Source organism: Mustelus asterias, chromosome 24 (genome assembly GCF_964213995.1).
Source record: "Mustelus asterias chromosome 24, sMusAst1.hap1.1, whole genome shotgun sequence".
Classification (NCBI taxonomy): Eukaryota; Metazoa; Chordata; class Chondrichthyes; order Carcharhiniformes; family Triakidae; genus Mustelus; species Mustelus asterias.
In genome coordinates this window covers 41824566-41846131 of record NC_135824.1, presented here as the reverse complement: position 1 = coordinate 41846131, position 21566 = coordinate 41824566, and positions in this window count along the sequence as shown.

Sequence of the window (21566 nt, the reverse complement as noted above, 5' to 3'; positions counted from 1 at the left end):
GCCCCAATAATCACCGTAAATACTGACACTCCCCAATAATCAGTGTAAATACTGACACACCCCAATAATCACTGTAAATACTGACACACTCCCCCATAATCACTGTAAATACTGAGACACTCCCCAATAATCACTGTAAATACTGACACACTCCCCAGTAATCACCGTAAATACTGACACTCCCCAGTAATCACTGTAAATACTGAGACACTCCCGAATAATCACTGTAAATACTGACACTCCCCAATAATCACTATAAATACTAAGACACCCCCCAATAATCACTGTAAATACTGACACACGCCCCAATAATCACTGTAAATACTGACACACGCCCCAATAATCACCGTAAATACTGACACTCCCCAATAATCACTGTAAATACTGACACACGCCCCAATAATCACTGTAAATACTGACACACTCCCCAATAATCACTGGAAATACTGACTCATTCCCCAATAATCACTGTAAATACTGACACACTCCCCAAAAATTACTGTAAATACTGAGACACTCCCCAATAATCACTGTAAATACTGACACACTCCCCAACAATCACTGTAAAAACTGACACACTCCCCAATAATCACTGTAAATACTGAGACACTCCCCAGTAATCAGTGTAAATACTGACACACTCCCCAATAATCACTGTAAATACTGACACTCCCCAATAATCACTGTAAATACTGACTCACTCCCCAAAAATCACTGTAAATATTGACACACTCCCCAATAATCACTGTAAATACTGACACTCCCCAATAATCACTGTAAATACTGACACACTCCCCATAATCACTGTAAATACTGAGACTCCCCAATAATCACTGAAAATACTGACACTCCCCAATATTCACTGTAAATACTGACACATTCCTCAATAATCACTGCAAATACTGACGCACTCCCCAATAATCACTGTAAATACTGACACTCCCCAATAATCACTGTAAATACTGACACACTCCCCAGTAATCACTGTCAATACAGAGACACTCCCCAATAATCACTGAAAATACTGACACACTCCCCAATAATCACTGGAAATACTGACACTCCCCAATAATCACTGTAAATACTGAGACACTCCCCAATAATCACTGTAAATACTGACACTCCCCAATAATCACTATAAATACTGAGACACCCCCCAATAATCACTGTAAATACTGACACACGCCCCAATAATCACTGTAAATACTGACACACGCCCCAATAATCACCGTAAATACTGACACTCCCCAATAATCACTGTAAATACTGACACACGCCCCAATAATCACTGTAAATACTGACACACTCCCCAATAATCACTGGAAATACTGACTCATTCCCCAATAATCACTGTAAATACTGACACACTCCCCAAAAATTACTGTAAATACTGAGACACTCCCCAATAATCACTGTAAATACTGACACACTCCCCAATAATCACTGTAAAAACTGACACACTCCCCAATAATCACTGTAAATACTGAGACACTCCCCAGTAATCACTGTAAATACTGACACTCCCCAATAATCACTGTAAATACTGAGACACTCCCCAACAATCACTGTAAATACTGAGACACTCCCCAATAATCACTGTAAATACTGACACACTCCACAATAATCACTGTAAATACTGACTCACTCCCCAAAAATCACTGTAAATATTGACACACTCCCCAATAATCACTGTAAATACTGACACTCCCCAATAATCACTGTAAATACTGACACACTCCCCATAATCACTGTAAATACTGAGACTCCCCTATAATCACTGAAAATACTGACACTCCCCAATATTCACTGTAAATACTGACACATTCCTCAATAATCACTGCAAATACTGACGCACTCCCCAATAATCACTGTAAATACTGACACTCCCCAATAATCACTGTAAATACTGACACACTCCCCAGTAATCACTGTCAATACAGAGACACTCCCCAATAATCACTGAAAATACTGACACACTCCCCAATAATCACTGGAAATACTGACACTCCCCAATAATCACTGTAAATACTGAGACACTCCCCAATAATCACTGTAAATACTGACACTCCCCAAAAATCACTATAAATACTGACACACGCCCCAATAATCACCGTAAATACTGACACTCCCCAATAATCACTGTAAATACTGACACACGCCCCAATAATCACTGTAAATACTGACACACTCCCCAATAATCACTGGAAATACTGACTCATTCCCCAATAATTACTGTAAATACTGACACACTCCCCAAAAATTACTGTAAATACTGAGACACTCCCCAATAATCACTGTAAATACTGACACACTCCCCAATAATCACTGTAAATACTGACACACTCCCCAATAATCACTGTAAATACTGAGACACTCCCCAGTCATCAGTGTAAATACTGACACACTCTCCAATAATCACTGTAAATACTGACACTCCCCAATAATCATTGTAAATACTGAGACACTCCCCAACAATCACTGTAAATACTGAGACACTCCCCAATAATCACTGTAAATACTGACACACTCCACAATAATCACTGTAAATACTGACTCACTCCCCAAAAATCACTGTAAATATTGACACACTCCCCAATAATCACTGTAAATACTGACACTCCTCAATAATCACTGTAAATACGGACACACTCCCCATAATCACTGGAAATACTGAGACTCCCCTATAATCACTGAAAATACTGACACTCCCCAATATTCACTGTAAATACTGACACATTCCTCAATAATCACTGTAAATACTGACGCACTCCCCAATAATCACTGTAAATACTGACACTCCCCAATAATCACTGTAAATACTGACACACTCCCCAGTAATCACTGTCAATACAGAGACACTCCCCAATAATCACTGAAAATACTGACACACTCCCCAATAATCACTGGAAATACTGACACTCCCCAATAATCACTGTAAATACTGACACACTCCCCAATAATCACTGTAAATACTGACACTCCCCAATAATCACTGTAAATACTGACACTCCCCAATAATCACTGTAAATGCTGACACTCCCCAATAATCACTGTAAATACAGACACTCCCCAATAATCACTGTAAATACTGAGACACTCCCCAATAATCACTGTAAATACTGACGCACTCCCCAATAATCACTGTAAATACTGACACACTCCCCAATGATCACTGTAAATACTGAGACACTCCCCAATAATCACTGTAAATACTGACACACTCCCCAATAATCACTGTAAATACTGACACTCCCCAATAATCACTGTAAATACAGACACTCCCCAATAATCACTGTAAATACAGACACTCCCCAATAATCACTGTAAATACTGACACACTCCCCAAGAATCACTGTAAATACTGAGACACTCCCCAATAATCATTGTAAATACTGACACACTCCTCAATAATCACTGTAAATACAGACACTCCCCAATAATCACTGTAAATACTGACACACTCCCCAATAATCACTGTAAATACTGACGCCCTCCCCAATAATCACTGTAAATACTGACACTCCCCATTAATCACTGTAAATACTGACGCACTCCCCAGTAATCACTGTAAATACTGACACACTCCCCAATAATCACTGAAAATACTGACACTCCCCAATATTCACTGTAAATACTGACACACTCCCCAAAAATCACTGTAAATATTGACACTCCCCAATAATCACTGTAAATACTGACGCTCCCCAATAATCACTGTAAATACTGACACACTCCCCAGTTATCACTGTCAATACAGAGACACTCCCCAATAATCACTGTAAATACTGACACACTCCCCATAATCACTGTAAATACTGAGACTCCCCAATAATCACTGTCAATACTGACACACTCCCCAATAATCACTGGAAATACTGACACTCCCCAATAATCACTGTAAATACTGACACACTCCCCAATAATCACTGTAAATACTGACACTCCCCAATAATCACTGTAAATACGGACACTCCCAAATAATCACTGTAAATGCTGACACTCCCCAATAATCACTGTAAATACAGACACTCCCCAATAATCACTGTAAATACCGAGACACACCCCAATAATCACTGTAAATACTGACGCACTCCCCAATAATCACTGTAAATACTGACACACTCCCCAATGATCACTGTAAATACTGAGACACTCCCCAATAATCACTGTAAATACTGACACACTCCCCAATAATCACTGTAAATACTGACACTCCCCAATAATCACTGTAAATACAGACACTCCCCAATAATCACTGTAAATACAGACACTCCCCAATAATCACTGTAAATACTGACACACTCCCCAATAATCACTGGAAATACTGAGACACTCCCCAATAATCATTGTAAATACTGACACACTCCCCAATAATCACTGTAAATACAGACACTCCCCAATAATCACTGTAAATACAGACACTCCCCAACAATCACTGTAAATACTGACGCACTCCCCAATAATCATTGTAAATACTGACACTCCCCAATAATCACTGTAAATACTGACGCACTCCCCAGTAATCACTGTAAATACTGACACACTCCCCAATAATCACTGTAAATACTGAGACACTCCCCAATAATCATTGTAAATACTGACACACTCCCCAATAATCACTGTAAATACAGACACTCCCAAATAATCACTGTAAATACAGACACTCCCCAATAATCACTGTAAATACTGACACACTCCCCAATAATCACTATAAATACTGACACTCCCCAATAATCACTGTAAATACTGACACACTCCCCAATTATCACTGTAAATACTGAGACACTCCCCAATAATCACTGTAAATACTGACACACTCCCCAATAATCACCGTAAATACTGACACTCCCCAGTAATCACTGTAAATACTGAGACACTCCCCAATAAGCACTGTAAATACTGACAATCCCCAATAATCACTATAAATACTGAGACACTCCCCAATAATCACTGTAAATACTGACACACGCCCCAATAATCACTGTAAATACTGACACACGCCCCAATAATCACCGTAAATACTGACACTCCCCAATAATCAGTGTAAATACTGACACACCCCAATAATCACTGTAAATACTGACACACTCCCCAATAATCACTGTAAATACTGAGACACTCCCCAATAATCACTGTAAATACTGACACACTCCCCAGTAATCACCGTAAATACTGACACTCCCCAGTAATCACTGTAAATACTGAGACACTCCCCAATAATCACTGTAAATACTGACACTCCCCAATAATCACTATAAATACTGAGACACCCCCCAATAATCACTGTAAATACTGACACACGCCCCAATAATCACTGTAAATACTGACACACGCCCCAATAATCACCGTAAATACTGACACTCCCCAATAATCACTGTAAATACTGACACACGCCCCAATAATCACTGTAAATACTGACACACTCCCCAATAATCACTGGAAATACTGACTCATTCCCCAATAATCACTGTAAATACTGACATACTCCCCAAAAATCACTGTAAATACTGAGACACTCCCCAGTAATCAGTGTAAATACTGACACACTCCCCAATAATCACTGTAAATACTGACACTCCCCAATAATCACTGTAAATACTGAGACACTCCCCAACAATCACTGTAAATACTGAGACTCTCCCCAATAATCACTGTAAATACTGACACACTCCACAATAATCACTGTAAATACTGACTCACTCCCCAAAAACCACTGTAAATATTGACACACTCCCCAATAATCACTGTAAATACTGACACACTCCCCAGTAATCACTGTCAATACAGAGACACTCCCCAATAATCACTGAAAATACTGACACACTCCCCAATAATCACTGGAAATACTGACACTCCCCAATAATCACTGTAAATACTGAGACACTCCCCAATAATCACTGTAAATACTGACACTCCCCAATAATCACTATAAATACTGAGACACCCCCCAATAATCACTGTAAATACTGACACACGCCCCAATAATCACTGTAAATACTGACACACGCCCCAATAATCACCGTAAATACTGACACTCCCCAATAATCACTGTAAATACTGACACACGCCCCAATAATCACTGTAAATACTGACACACTCCCCAATAATCACTGGAAATACTGACTCATTCCCCAATAATCACTGTAAATACTGACACACTCCCCAAAAATTACTGTAAATACTGAGACACTCCCCAATAATCACTGTAAATACTGACACACTCCCCAATAATCACTGTAAATACTGACACACTCCCCAATAATCACTGTAAATACTGAGACACTCCCCAGTAATCAGTGTAAATACTGACACACTCCCCAATAATCACTGTAAATACTGACACTCCCCAATAATCACTGTAAATACTGAGACACTCCCCAACAATCACTGTAAATACTGAGACACTCCCCAATAATCACTGTAAATACTGACACACTCCACAATAATCACTGTAAATACTGACTCACTCCCCAAAAATCACTGTAAATATTGACACACTCCCCAATAATCACTGTAAATACTGACGCACTCCCCAATAATCACTGGAAATACAGACACTCCCCAATAATCACTGTAAATACTGACGCACTCCCCAGTAATCACTGTAAATACTGACACACTCCCCAATAATCACTGTAAATACTGAGACACTCCCCAATAATCATTGTAAATACTGACACACTCCCCAATAATCACTGTAAATACAGACACTCCCAAATAATCACTGTAAATACAGACACTCCCCAATAATCACTGTAAATACTGACGCACTCCCCAATAATCACTATAAATACTGACATTCCCCAATAATCACTGTAAATACTGACACACTCCCCAATTATCACTGTAAATACTGAGACACTCCCCAATAATCACTGTAAATACTGACACACTCCCCAATAATCACCGTAAATACTGACACTCCCCAGAAATCACTGTAAATACTGAGACACTCCCCAATAATCACTGTAAATACTGACAATCCCCAATAATCACTATAAATACTGAGACACTCCCCAATAATCACTGTAAATACTGACACACGCCCCAATAATCACTGTAAATACAGACACTCCCCAATAATCACTGTAAATACAGACACTCCCCAATAATCACTGTAAATACTGACACACTCCCCAATAATCACTGTAAATACTGAGACACTCCCCAATAATCATTGGAAATACTGACACACTCCTCAATAATCACTGTAAATACAGACACTCCCCAATAATCACTGTAAATACAGACACTCTCCAATAATCACTGTAAATACTGACGCACTCCCCAATAATCACTGTAAATACTGACACTCCCCATTAATCACTGTAAATACTGACGCACTCCCCAATTATCACTGTAAATACTGAGACACTCCCCAATAATCACTGTAAATACTGACACACTCCCCAATAATCACCGTAAATACTGACACTCCCCAGAAATCACTGTAAATACTGAGACACTCCCCAATAATCACTGTAAATACTGACAATCCCCAATAATCACTATAAATACTGAGACACTCCCCAATAATCACTGTAAATACTGACACACGCCCCAATAATCACTGTAAATACTGACACACGCCCCAATAATCACCGTAAATACTGACACTCCCCAATAATCAGTGTAAATACTGACACACCCCAATAATCACTGTAAATACTGACACACTCCCCCATAATCACTGTAAATACTGAGACACTCCCCAATAATCACTGTAAATACTGACACACTCCCCAGTAATCACCGTAAATACTGACACTCCCCAGTAATCACTGTAAATACTGAGACACTCCCGAATAATCACTGTAAATACTGACACTCCCCAATAATCACTATAAATACTAAGACACCCCCCAATAATCACTGTAAATACTGACACACGCCCCAATAATCACTGTAAATACTGACACACGCCCCAATAATCACCGTAAATACTGACACTCCCCAATAATCACTGTAAATACTGACACACGCCCCAATAATCACTGTAAATACTGACACACTCCCCAATAATCACTGGAAATACTGACTCATTCCCCAATAATCACTGTAAATACTGACACACTCCCCAAAAATTACTGTAAATACTGAGACACTCCCCAATAATCACTGTAAATACTGACACACTCCCCAATAATCACTGTAAAAACTGACACACTCCCCAATAATCACTGTAAATACTGAGACACTCCCCAGTAATCAGTGTAAATACTGACACACTCCCCAATAATCACTGTAAATACTGACATTCCCCAATAATCACTGTAAATACTGACTCACTCCCCAAAAATCACTGTAAATATTGACACACTCCCCAATAATCACTGTAAATACTGACACTCCCCAATAATCACTGTAAATACTGACACACTCCCCATAATCACTGTAAATACTGAGACTCCCCAATAATCACTGAAAATACTGACACTCCCCAATATTCACTGTAAATACTGACACATTCCTCAATAATCACTGCAAATACTGACGCACTCCCCAATAATCACTGTAAATACTGACACTCCCCAATAATCACTGTAAATACTGACACACTTCCCTGTAATCACTGTCAATACAGAGACACTCCCCAATAATCACTGAAAATACTGACACACTCCCCAATAATCACTGGAAATACTGACACTCCCCAATAATCACTGTAAATACTGAGACACTCCCCAATAATCACTGTAAATACTGACACTCCCCAATAATCACTATAAATACTGAGACACCCCCCAATAATCACTGTAAATACTGACACACGCCCCAATAATCACTGTAAATACTGACACACGCCCCAATAATCACCGTAAATACTGACACTCCCCAATAATCACTGTAAATACTGACACACGCCCCAATAATCACTGTAAATACTGACACACTCCCCAATAATCACTGGAAATACTGACTCATTCCCCAATAATCACTGTAAATACTGACACACTCCCCAAAAATTACTGTAAATACTGAGACACTCCCCAATAATCACTGTAAATACTGACACACTCCCCAATAATCACTGTAAAAACTGACACACTCCCCAATAATCACTGTAAATACTGAGACACTCCCCAGTAATCACTGTAAATACTGACACTCCCCAATAATCACTGTAAATACTGAGACACTCCCCAACAATCACTGTAAATACTGAGACACTCCCCAATAATCACTGTAAATACTGACACACTCCACAATAATCACTGTAAATACTGACTCACTCCCCAAAAATCACTGTAAATATTGACACACTCCCCAATAATCACTGTAAATACTGACACTCCCCAATAATCACTGTAAATACTGACACACTCCCCATAATCACTGTAAATACTGAGACTCCCCTATAATCACTGAAAATACTGACACTCCCCAATATTCACTGTAAATACTGACACATTCCTCAATAATCACTGCAAATACTGACGCACTCCCCAATAATCACTGTAAATACTGACACTCCCCAATAATCACTGTAAATACTGACACACTCCCCAGTAATCACTGTCAATACAGAGACACTCCCCAATAATCACTGAAAATACTGACACACTCCCCAATAATCACTGGAAATACTGACACTCCCCAATAATCACTGTAAATACTGAGACACTCCCCAATAATCACTGTAAATACTGACACTCCCCAATAATCACTATAAATACTGACACACGCCCCAATAATCACCGTAAATACTGACACTCCCCAATAATCACTGTAAATACTGACACACGCCCCAATAATCACTGTAAATACTGACACACTCCCCAATAATCACTGGAAATACTGACTCATTCCCCAATAATTACTGTAAATACTGACACACTCCCCAAAAATTACTGTAAATACTGAGACACTCCCCAATAATCACTGTAAATACTGACACACTCCCCAATAATCACTGTAAATACTGACACACTCCCCAATAATCACTGTAAATACTGAGACACTCCCCAGTCATCAGTGTAAATACTGACACACTCTCCAATAATCACTGTAAATACTGACACTCCCCAATAATCATTGTAAATACTGAGACACTCCCCAACAATCACTGTAAATACTGAGACACTCCCCAATAATCACTGTAAATACTGACACACTCCACAATAATCACTGTAAATACTGACTCACTCCCCAAAAATCACTGTAAATATTGACACACTCCCCAATAATCACTGTAAATACTGACACTCCTCAATAATCACTGTAAATACGGACACACTCCCCATAATCACTGGAAATACTGAGACTCCCCTATAATCACTGAAAATACTGACACTCCCCAATATTCACTGTAAATACTGACACATTCCTCAATAATCACTGTAAATACTGACGCACTCCCCAATAATCACTGTAAATACTGACACTCCCCAATAATCACTGTAAATACTGACACACTCCCCAGTAATCACTGTCAATACAGAGACACTCCCCAATAATCACTGAAAATACTGACACACTCCCCAATAATCACTGGAAATACTGACACTCCCCAATAATCACTGTAAATACTGACACACTCCCCAATAATCACTGTAAATACTGACACTCCCCAATAATCACTGTAAATACTGACACTCCCCAATAATCACTGTAAATACTGACACACTCCCCAATAATCACTGTAAATACTGACACTCCCCAATAATCACTGTAAATACTGACACTCCCCAATAATCACTGTAAATGCTGACACTCCCCAATAATCACTGTAAATACAGACACTCCCCAATAATCACTGTAAATACTGAGACACTCCCCAATAATCACTGTAAATACTGACGCACTCCCCAATAATCACTGTAAATACTGACACACTCCCCAATGATCACTGTAAATACTGAGACACTCCCCAATAATCACTGTAAATACTGACACACTCCCCAATAATCACTGTAAATACTGACACTCCCCAATAATCACTGTAAATACAGACACTCCCCAATAATCACTGTAAATACAGACACTCCCCAATAATCACTGTAAATACTGACACACTCCCCAAGAATCACTGTAAATACTGAGACACTCCCCAATAATCATTGTAAATACTGACACACTCCTCAATAATCACTGTAAATACAGACACTCCCCAATAATCACTGTAAATACTGACACACTCCCCAATAATCACTGTAAATACTGACGCCCTCCCCAATAATCACTGTAAATACTGACACTCCCCATTAATCACTGTAAATACTGACGCACTCCCCAGTAATCACTGTAAATACTGACACACTCTCCAATAATCACTGAAAATACTGACACTCCCCAATATTCACTGTAAATACTGACACACTCCCCAAAAATCACTGTAAATATTGACACTCCCCAATAATCACTGTAAATACTGACGCTCCCCAATAATCACTGTAAATACTGACACACTCCCCAGTTATCACTGTCAATACAGAGACACTCCCCAATAATCACTGTAAATACTGACACACTCCCCATAATCACTGTAAATACTGAGACTCCCCAATAATCACTGTCAATACTGACACACTCCCCAATAATCACTGGAAATACTGACACTCCCCAATAATCACTGTAAATACTGACACACTCCCCAATAATCACTGTAAATACTGACACTCCCCAATAATCACTGTAAATACGGACACTCCCAAATAATCACTGTAAATGCTGACACTCCCCAATAATCACTGTAAATACAGACACTCCCCAATAATCACTGTAAATACCGAGACACACCCCAATAATCACTGTAAATACTGACGCACTCCCCAATAATCACTGTAAATACTGACACACTCCCCAATGATCACTGTAAATACTGAGACACTCCCCAATAATCACTGTAAATACTGACACACTCCCCAATAATCACTGTAAATACTGACACTCCCCAATAATCACTGTAAATACAGACACTCCCCAATAATCACTGTAAATACAGACACTCCCCAATAATCACTGTAAATACTGACACACTCCCCAATAATCACTGGAAATACTGAGACACTCCCCAATAATCATTGTAAATACTGACACACTCCCCAATAATCACTGTAAATACAGACACTCCCCAATAATCACTGTAAATACAGACACTCCCCAACAATCACTGTAAATACTGACGCACTCCCCAATAATCATTGTAAATACTGACACTCCCCAATAATCACTGTAAATACTGACGCACTCCCCAGTAATCACTGTAAATACTGACACACTCCCCAATAATCACTGTAAATACTGAGACACTCCCCAATAATCATTGTAAATACTGACACACTCCCCAATAATCACTGTAAATACAGACACTCCCAAATAATCACTGTAAATACAGACACTCCCCAATAATCACTGTAAATACTGACACACTCCCCAATAATCACTATAAATACTGACACTCCCCAATAATCACTGTAAATACTGACACACTCCCCAATTATCACTGTAAATACTGAGACACTCCCCAATAATCACTGTAAATACTGACACACTCCCCAATAATCACCGTAAATACTGACACTCCCCAGTAATCACTGTAAATACTGAGACACTCCCCAATAAGCACTGTAAATACTGACAATCCCCAATAATCACTATAAATACTGAGACACTCCCCAATAATCACTGTAAATACTGACACACGCCCCAATAATCACTGTAAATACTGACACACGCCCCAATAATCACCGTAAATACTGACACTCCCCAATAATCAGTGTAAATACTGACACACCCCAATAATCACTGTAAATACTGACACACTCCCCAATAATCACTGTAAATACTGAGACACTCCCCAATAATCACTGTAAATACTGACACACTCCCCAGTAATCACCGTAAATACTGACACTCCCCAGTAATCACTGTAAATACTGAGACACTCCCCAATAATCACTGTAAATACTGACACTCCCCAATAATCACTATAAATACTGAGACACCCCCCAATAATCACTGTAAATACTGACACACGCCCCAATAATCACTGTAAATACTGACACACGCCCCAATAATCACCGTAAATACTGACACTCCCCAATAATCACTGTAAATACTGACACACGCCCCAATAATCACTGTAAATACTGACACACTCCCCAATAATCACTGGAAATACTGACTCATTCCCCAATAATCACTGTAAATACTGACATACTCCCCAAAAATCACTGTAAATACTGAGACACTCCCCAGTAATCAGTGTAAATACTGACACACTCCCCAATAATCACTGTAAATACTGACACTCCCCAATAATCACTGTAAATACTGAGACACTCCCCAACAATCACTGTAAATACTGAGACTCTCCCCAATAATCACTGTAAATACTGACACACTCCACAATAATCACTGTAAATACTGACTCACTCCCCAAAAACCACTGTAAATATTGACACACTCCCCAATAATCACTGTAAATACTGACACACTCCCCAGTAATCACTGTCAATACAGAGACACTCCCCAATAATCACTGAAAATACTGACACACTCCCCAATAATCACTGGAAATACTGACACTCCCCAATAATCACTGTAAATACTGAGACACTCCCCAATAATCACTGTAAATACTGACACTCCCCAATAATCACTATAAATACTGAGACACCCCCCAATAATCACTGTAAATACTGACACACGCCCCAATAATCACTGTAAATACTGACACACGCCCCAATAATCACCGTAAATACTGACACTCCCCAATAATCACTGTAAATACTGACACACGCCCCAATAATCACTGTAAATACTGACACACTCCCCAATAATCACTGGAAATACTGACTCATTCCCCAATAATCACTGTAAATACTGACACACTGCCCAAAAATTACTGTAAATACTGAGACACTCCCCAATAATCACTGTAAATACTGACACACTCCCCAATAATCACTGTAAATACTGACACACTCCCCAATAATCACTGTAAATACTGAGACACTCCCCAGTAATCAGTGTAAATACTGACACACTCCCCAATAATCACTGTAAATACTGACACTCCCCAATAATCACTGTAAATACTGAGACACTCCCCAACAATCACTGTAAATACTGAGACACTCCCCAATAATCACTGTAAATACTGACACACTCCACAATAATCACTGTAAATACTGACTCACTCCCCAAAAATCACTGTAAATATTGACACACTCCCCAATAATCACTGTAAATACTGACGCACTCCCCAATAATCACTGGAAATACAGACACTCCCCAATAATCACTGTAAATACTGACGCACTCCCCAGTAATCACTGTAAATACTGACACACTCCCCAATAATCACTGTAAATACTGAGACACTCCCCAATAATCATTGTAAATACTGACACACTCCCCAATAATCACTGTAAATACAGACACTCCCAAATAATCACTGTAAATACAGACACTCCCCAATAATCACTGTAAATACTGACGCACTCCCCAATAATCACTATAAATACTGACATTCCCCAATAATCACTGTAAATACTGACACACTCCCCAATTATCACTGTAAATACTGAGACACTCCCCAATAATCACTGTAAATACTGACACACTCCCCAATAATCACCGTAAATACTGACACTCCCCAGAAATCACTGTAAATACTGAGACACTCCCCAATAATCACTGTAAATACTGACAATCCCCAATAATCACTATAAATACTGAGACACTCCCCAATAATCACTGTAAATACTGACACACGCCCCAATAATCACTGTAAATACAGACACTCCCCAATAATCACTGTAAATACAGACACTCCCCAATAATCACTGTAAATACTGACACACTCCCCAATAATCACTGTAAATACTGAGACACTCCCCAATAATCATTGGAAATACTGACACACTCCTCAATAATCACTGTAAATACAGACACTCCCCAATAATCACTGTAAATACAGACACTCTCCAATAATCACTGTAAATACTGACGCACTCCCCAATAATCACTGTAAATACTGACACTCCCCATTAATCACTGTAAATACTGACGCACTCCCCAATTATCACTGTAAATACTGAGACACTCCCCAATAATCACTGTAAATACTGACACACTCCCCAATAATCACCGTAAATACTGACACTCCCCAGAAATCACTGTAAATACTGAGACACTCCCCAATAATCACTGTAAATACTGACAATCCCCAATAATCACTATAAATACTGAGACACTCCCCAATAATCACTGTAAATACTGACACACGCCCCAATAATCACTGTAAATACTGACACACGCCCCAATAATCACCGTAAATACTGACACTCCCCAATAATCAGTGTAAATACTGACACACCCCAATAATCACTGTAAATACTGACACACTCCCCCATAATCACTGTAAATACTGAGACACTCCCCAATAATCACTGTAAATACTGACACACTCCCCAGTAATCACCGTAAATACTGACACTCCCCAGTAATCACTGTAAATACTGAGACACTCCCGAATAATCACTGTAAATACTGACACTCCCCAATAATCACTATAAATACTAAGACACCCCCCAATAATCACTGTAAATACTGACACACGCCCCAATAATCACTGTAAATACTGACACACGCCCCAATAATCACCGTAAATACTGACACTCCCCAATAATCACTGTAAATACTGACACACGCCCCAATAATCACTGTAAATACTGACACACTCCCCAATAATCACTGGAAATACTGACTCATTCCCCAATAATCACTGTAAATACTGACACACTCCCCAAAAATTACTGTAAATACTGAGACACTCCCCAATAATCACTGTAAATACTGACACACTCCCCAATAATCACTGTAAAAACTGACACACTCCCCAATAATCACTGTAAATACTGAGACACTCCCCAGTAATCAGTGTAAATACTGACACACTCCCCAATAATCACTGTAAATACTGACATTCCCCAATAATCACTGTAAATACTGACTCACTCCCCAAAAATCACTGTAAATATTGACACACTCCCCAATAATCACTGTAAATACTGACACTCCCCAATAATCACTGTAAATACTGACACACTCCCCATAATCACTGTAAATACTGAGACTCCCCAATAATCACTGAAAATACTGACACTCCCCAATATTCACTGTAAATACTGACACATTCCTCAATAATCACTGCAAATACTGACGCACTCCCCAATAATCACTGTAAATACTGACACTCCCCAATAATCACTGTAAATACTGACACACTCCCCAGTAATCACTGTCAATACAGAGACACTCCCCAATAATCACTGAAAATACTGACACACTCCCCAATAATCACTGGAAATACTGACACTCCCCAATAATCACTGTAAATACTGAGACACTCCCCAATAATCACTGTAAATACTGACACTCCCCAATAATCACTATAAATACTGAGACACCCCCCAATAATCACTGTAAATACTGACACACGCCCCAATAATCACTGTAAATACTGACACACGCCCCAATAATCACCGTAAATACTGACACTCCCCAATAATCACTGTAAATACTGACACACGCCCCAATAATCACTGTAAATACTGACACACTCCCCAATAATCACTGGAAATACTGACTCATTCCCCAATAATCACTGTAAATACTGACACACTCCCCAAAAATTACTGTAAATACTGAGACACTCCCCAATAATCACTGTAAATACTGACACACTCCCCAATAATCACTGTAAAAACTGACACACTCCCCAATAATCACTGTAAATACTGAGACACTCCCCAGTAATCACTGTAAATACTGACACTCCCCAATAATCACTGTAAATACTGAGACACTCCCCAACAATCACTGTAAATACTGAGACACTCCCCAATAATCACTGTAAATACTGACACACTCCACAATAATCACTGTAAATACTGACTCACTCCCCAAAAATCACTGTAAATATTGACACACTCCCCAATAATCACTGTAAATACTGACACTCCCCAATAATCACTGTAAATACTGACACACTCCCCATAATCACTGTAAATACTGAGACTCCCCTATAATCACTGAAAATACTGACACTCCCCAATATTCACTGTAAATACTGACACATTCCTCAATAATCACTGCAAATACTGACGCACTCCCCAATAATCACTGTAAATACTGACACTCCCCAATAATCACTGTAAATACTGACACACTCCCCAGTAATCACTGTCAATACAGAGACACTCCCCAATAATCACTGAAAATACTGACACACTCCCCAATAATCACTGGAAATACTGACACTCCCCAATAATCACTGTAAATACTGAGACACTCCCCAATAATCACTGTAAATACTGACACTCCCCAATAATCACTATAAATACTGACACACGCCCCAATAATCACCGTAAATACTGACACTCCCCAATAATCACTGTAAATACTGACACACGCCCCAATAATCACTGTAAATACTGACACACTCCCCAATAATCACTGGAAATACTGACTCATTCCCCAATAATTACTGTAAATACTGACACACTCCCCAAAAATTACTGTAAATACTGAGACACTCCCCAATAATCACTGTAAATACTGACACACTCCCCAATAATCACTGTAAATACTGACACACTCCCCAATAATCACTGTAAATACTGAGACACTCCCCAGTCATCAGTGTAAATACTGACACACTCTCCAATAATCACTGTAAATACTGACACTCCCCAATAATCATTGTAAATACTGAGACACTCCCCAACAATCACTGTAAATACTGAGACACTCCCCAATAATCACTGTAAATACTGACACACTCCACAATAATCACTGTAAATACTGACTCACTCCCCAAAAATCACTGTAAATATTGACACACTCCCCAATAATCACTGTAAATACTGACACTCCTCAATAATCACTGTAAATACGGACACACTCCCCATAATCACTGGAAATACTGAGACTCCCCTATAATCACTGAAAATACTGACACTCCCCAATATTCACTGTAAATACTGACACATTCCTCAATAATCACTGTAAATACTGACGCACTCCCCAATAATCACTGTAAATACTGACACTCCCCAATAATCACTGTAAATACTGACACACTCCCCAGTAATCACTGTCAATACAGAGACACTCCCCAATAATCACTGAAAATACTGACACACTCCCCAATAATCACTGGAAATACTGACACTCCCCAATAATCACTGTAAATACTGACACACTCCCCAATAATCACTGTAAATACTGACACTCCCCAATAATCACTGTAAATACTGACACTCCCCAATAATCACTGTAAATGCTGACACTCCCCAATAATCACTGTAAATACAGACACTCCCCAATAATCACTGTAAATACTGAGACACTCCCCAATAATCACTGTAAATACTGACGCACTCCCCAATAATCACTGTAAATACTGACACACTCCCCAATGATCACTGTAAATACTGAGACACTCCCCAATAATCACTGTAAATACTGACACACTCCCCAATAATCACTGTAAATACTGACACTCCCCAATAATCACTGTAAATACAGACACTCCCCAATAATCACTGTAAATACAGACACTCCCCAATAATCACTGTAAATACTGACACACTCCCCAAGAATCACTGTAAATACTGAGACACTCCCCAATAATCATTGTAAATACTGACACACTCCTCAATAATCACTGTAAATACAGACACTCCCCAATAATCACTGTAAATACTGACACACTCCCCAATAATCACTGTAAATACTGACGCCCTCCCCAATAATCACTGTAAATACTGACACTCCCCATTAATCACTGTAAATAGTGACGCACTCCCCAGTAATCACTGTAAATACTGACACACTCCCCAATAATCACTGAAAATACTGACACTCCCCAATATTCACTGTAAATACTGACACACTCCCCAAAAATCACTGTAAATATTGACACTCCCCAATAATCACTGTAAATACTGACGCTCCCCAATAATCACTGTAAATACTGACACACTCCCCAGTTATCACTGTCAATACAGAGACACTCCCCAATAATCACTGTAAATACTGACACACTCCCCATAATCACTGTAAATACTGAGACTCCCCAATAATCACTGTAAATACTGACACACTCCCCAATAATCACTGGAAATACTGACACTCCCCAATAATCACTGTAAATACTGACACACTCCCCAATAATCACTGTAAATACTGACACTCCCCAATAATCACTGTAAATACGGACACTCCCAAATAATCACTGTAAATGCTGACACTCCCCAATAATCACTGTAAATACAGACACTCCCCAATAATCACTGTAAATACCGAGACACACCCCAATAATCACTGTAAATACTGACGCACTCCCCAATAATCACTGTAAATACTGACACACTCCCCAATGATCACTGTAAATACTGAGACACTCCCCAATAATCACTGTAAATACTGACACACTCCCCAATAATCACTGTAAATACTGACACTCCCCAATAATCACTGTAAATACAGACACTCCCCAATAATCACTGTAAATACAGACACTCCCCAATAATCACTGTAAATACTGACACACTCCCCAATAATCACTGGAAATACTGAGACACTCCCCAATAATCATTGTAAATACTGACACACTCCCCAATAATCACTGTAAATACAGACACTCCCCAATAATCACTGTAAATACAGACACTCCCCAACAATCACTGTAAATACTGACGCACTCCCCAATAATCATTGTAAATACTGACACTCCCCAATAATCACTGTAAATACTGACGCACTCCCCAGTAATCACTGTAAATACTGACACACTCCCCAATAATCACTGTAAATACTGAGACACTCCCCAATAATCATTGTAAATACTGACACACTCCCCAATAATCACTGTAAATACAGACACTCCCAAATAATCACTGTAAATACAGACACTCCCCAATAATCACTGTAAATACTGACGCACTCCCCAATAATCACTATAAATACTGACACTCCCCAATAATCACTGTAAATACTGACACACTCCCCAATTATCACTGTAAATACTGAGACACTCCCCAATAATCACTGTAAATACTGACACACTCCCCAATAATCACCGTAAATACTGACACTCCCCAGTAATCACTGTAAATACTGAGACACTCCCCAATAATCACTGTAAATACTGACAATCCCCAATAATCACTATAAATACTGAGACACTCCCCAATAATCACTGTAAATACTGACACACGCCCCAATAATCACTGTAAATACTGACACACGCCCCAATAATCACCGTAAATACTGACACTCCCCAATAATCAGTGTAAATACTGACACACCCCAATAATCACTGTAAATACTGACACACTCCCCAATAATCACTGTAAATACTGAGACACTCCCCAATAATCACTGTAAATACTGACACACTCCCCAGTAATCACCGTAAATACTGACACTCCCCAGTAATCACTGTAAATACTGAGACACTCCCCAATAATCACTGTAAATACTGACACTCCCCAATAATCACTATAAATACTGAGACACCCCCCAATAATCACTGTAAATACTGACACACGCCCCAATAATCACTGTAAATACTGACACACGCCCCAATAATCACCGTAAATACTGACACTCCCCAATAATCACTGTAAATACTGACACACGCCCCAATAATCACTGTAAATACTGACACACTCCCCAATAATCACTGGAAATACTGACTCATTCCCCAATAATCACTGTAAATACTGACATACTCCCCAAAAATTACTGTAAATACTGAGACACTCCCCAATAATCACTGTAAATACTGACACACTCCCCAATAATCACTGTAAATACTGACACACTCCCCAATAATCACTGTAAATACTGAGACACTCCCCAGTAATCAGTGTAAATACTGACACACTCCCCAATAATCACTGTAAATACTGACACTCCCCAATAATCACTGTAAATACTGAGACACTCCCCAACAATCACTGTAAATACTGAGACACTCCCCAATAATCACTGTAAATACTGACACACTCCACAATAATCACTGTAAATACTGACACTCCCCAATAATCACTGTAAATACTGACACACTCCCCATAATCACTGAAAATACTGAGACTCCCCTATAATCACTGAAAATACTGACACTCCCCAATATTCACTGTAAATACTGACACATTCCTCAATAATCACTGTAAATACAGACGCACTCCCCAATAATCACTGTAAATACTGACACTCCCCAATAATCACTGTAAATACTGACACACTCCCCAGTAATCACTGTCAATACAGAGACACTCCCCAATAATCACTGAAAATACTGACACACTCCCCAATAATCACTGGAAATACTGACACTCCCCAATAATCACTGTAAATACTGACACACTCCCCAATAATCACTGTAAATACTGACACTCCCCAATAATCACTGTAAATACTGACACTCCCCAATAATCACTGTAAATGCTAACACTCCCCAATAATCACTGTAAATACAGACACTCCCCAATAATCACTGTAAATACTGACACACTCCCCAATAATCACTGTAAATACTGACGCAC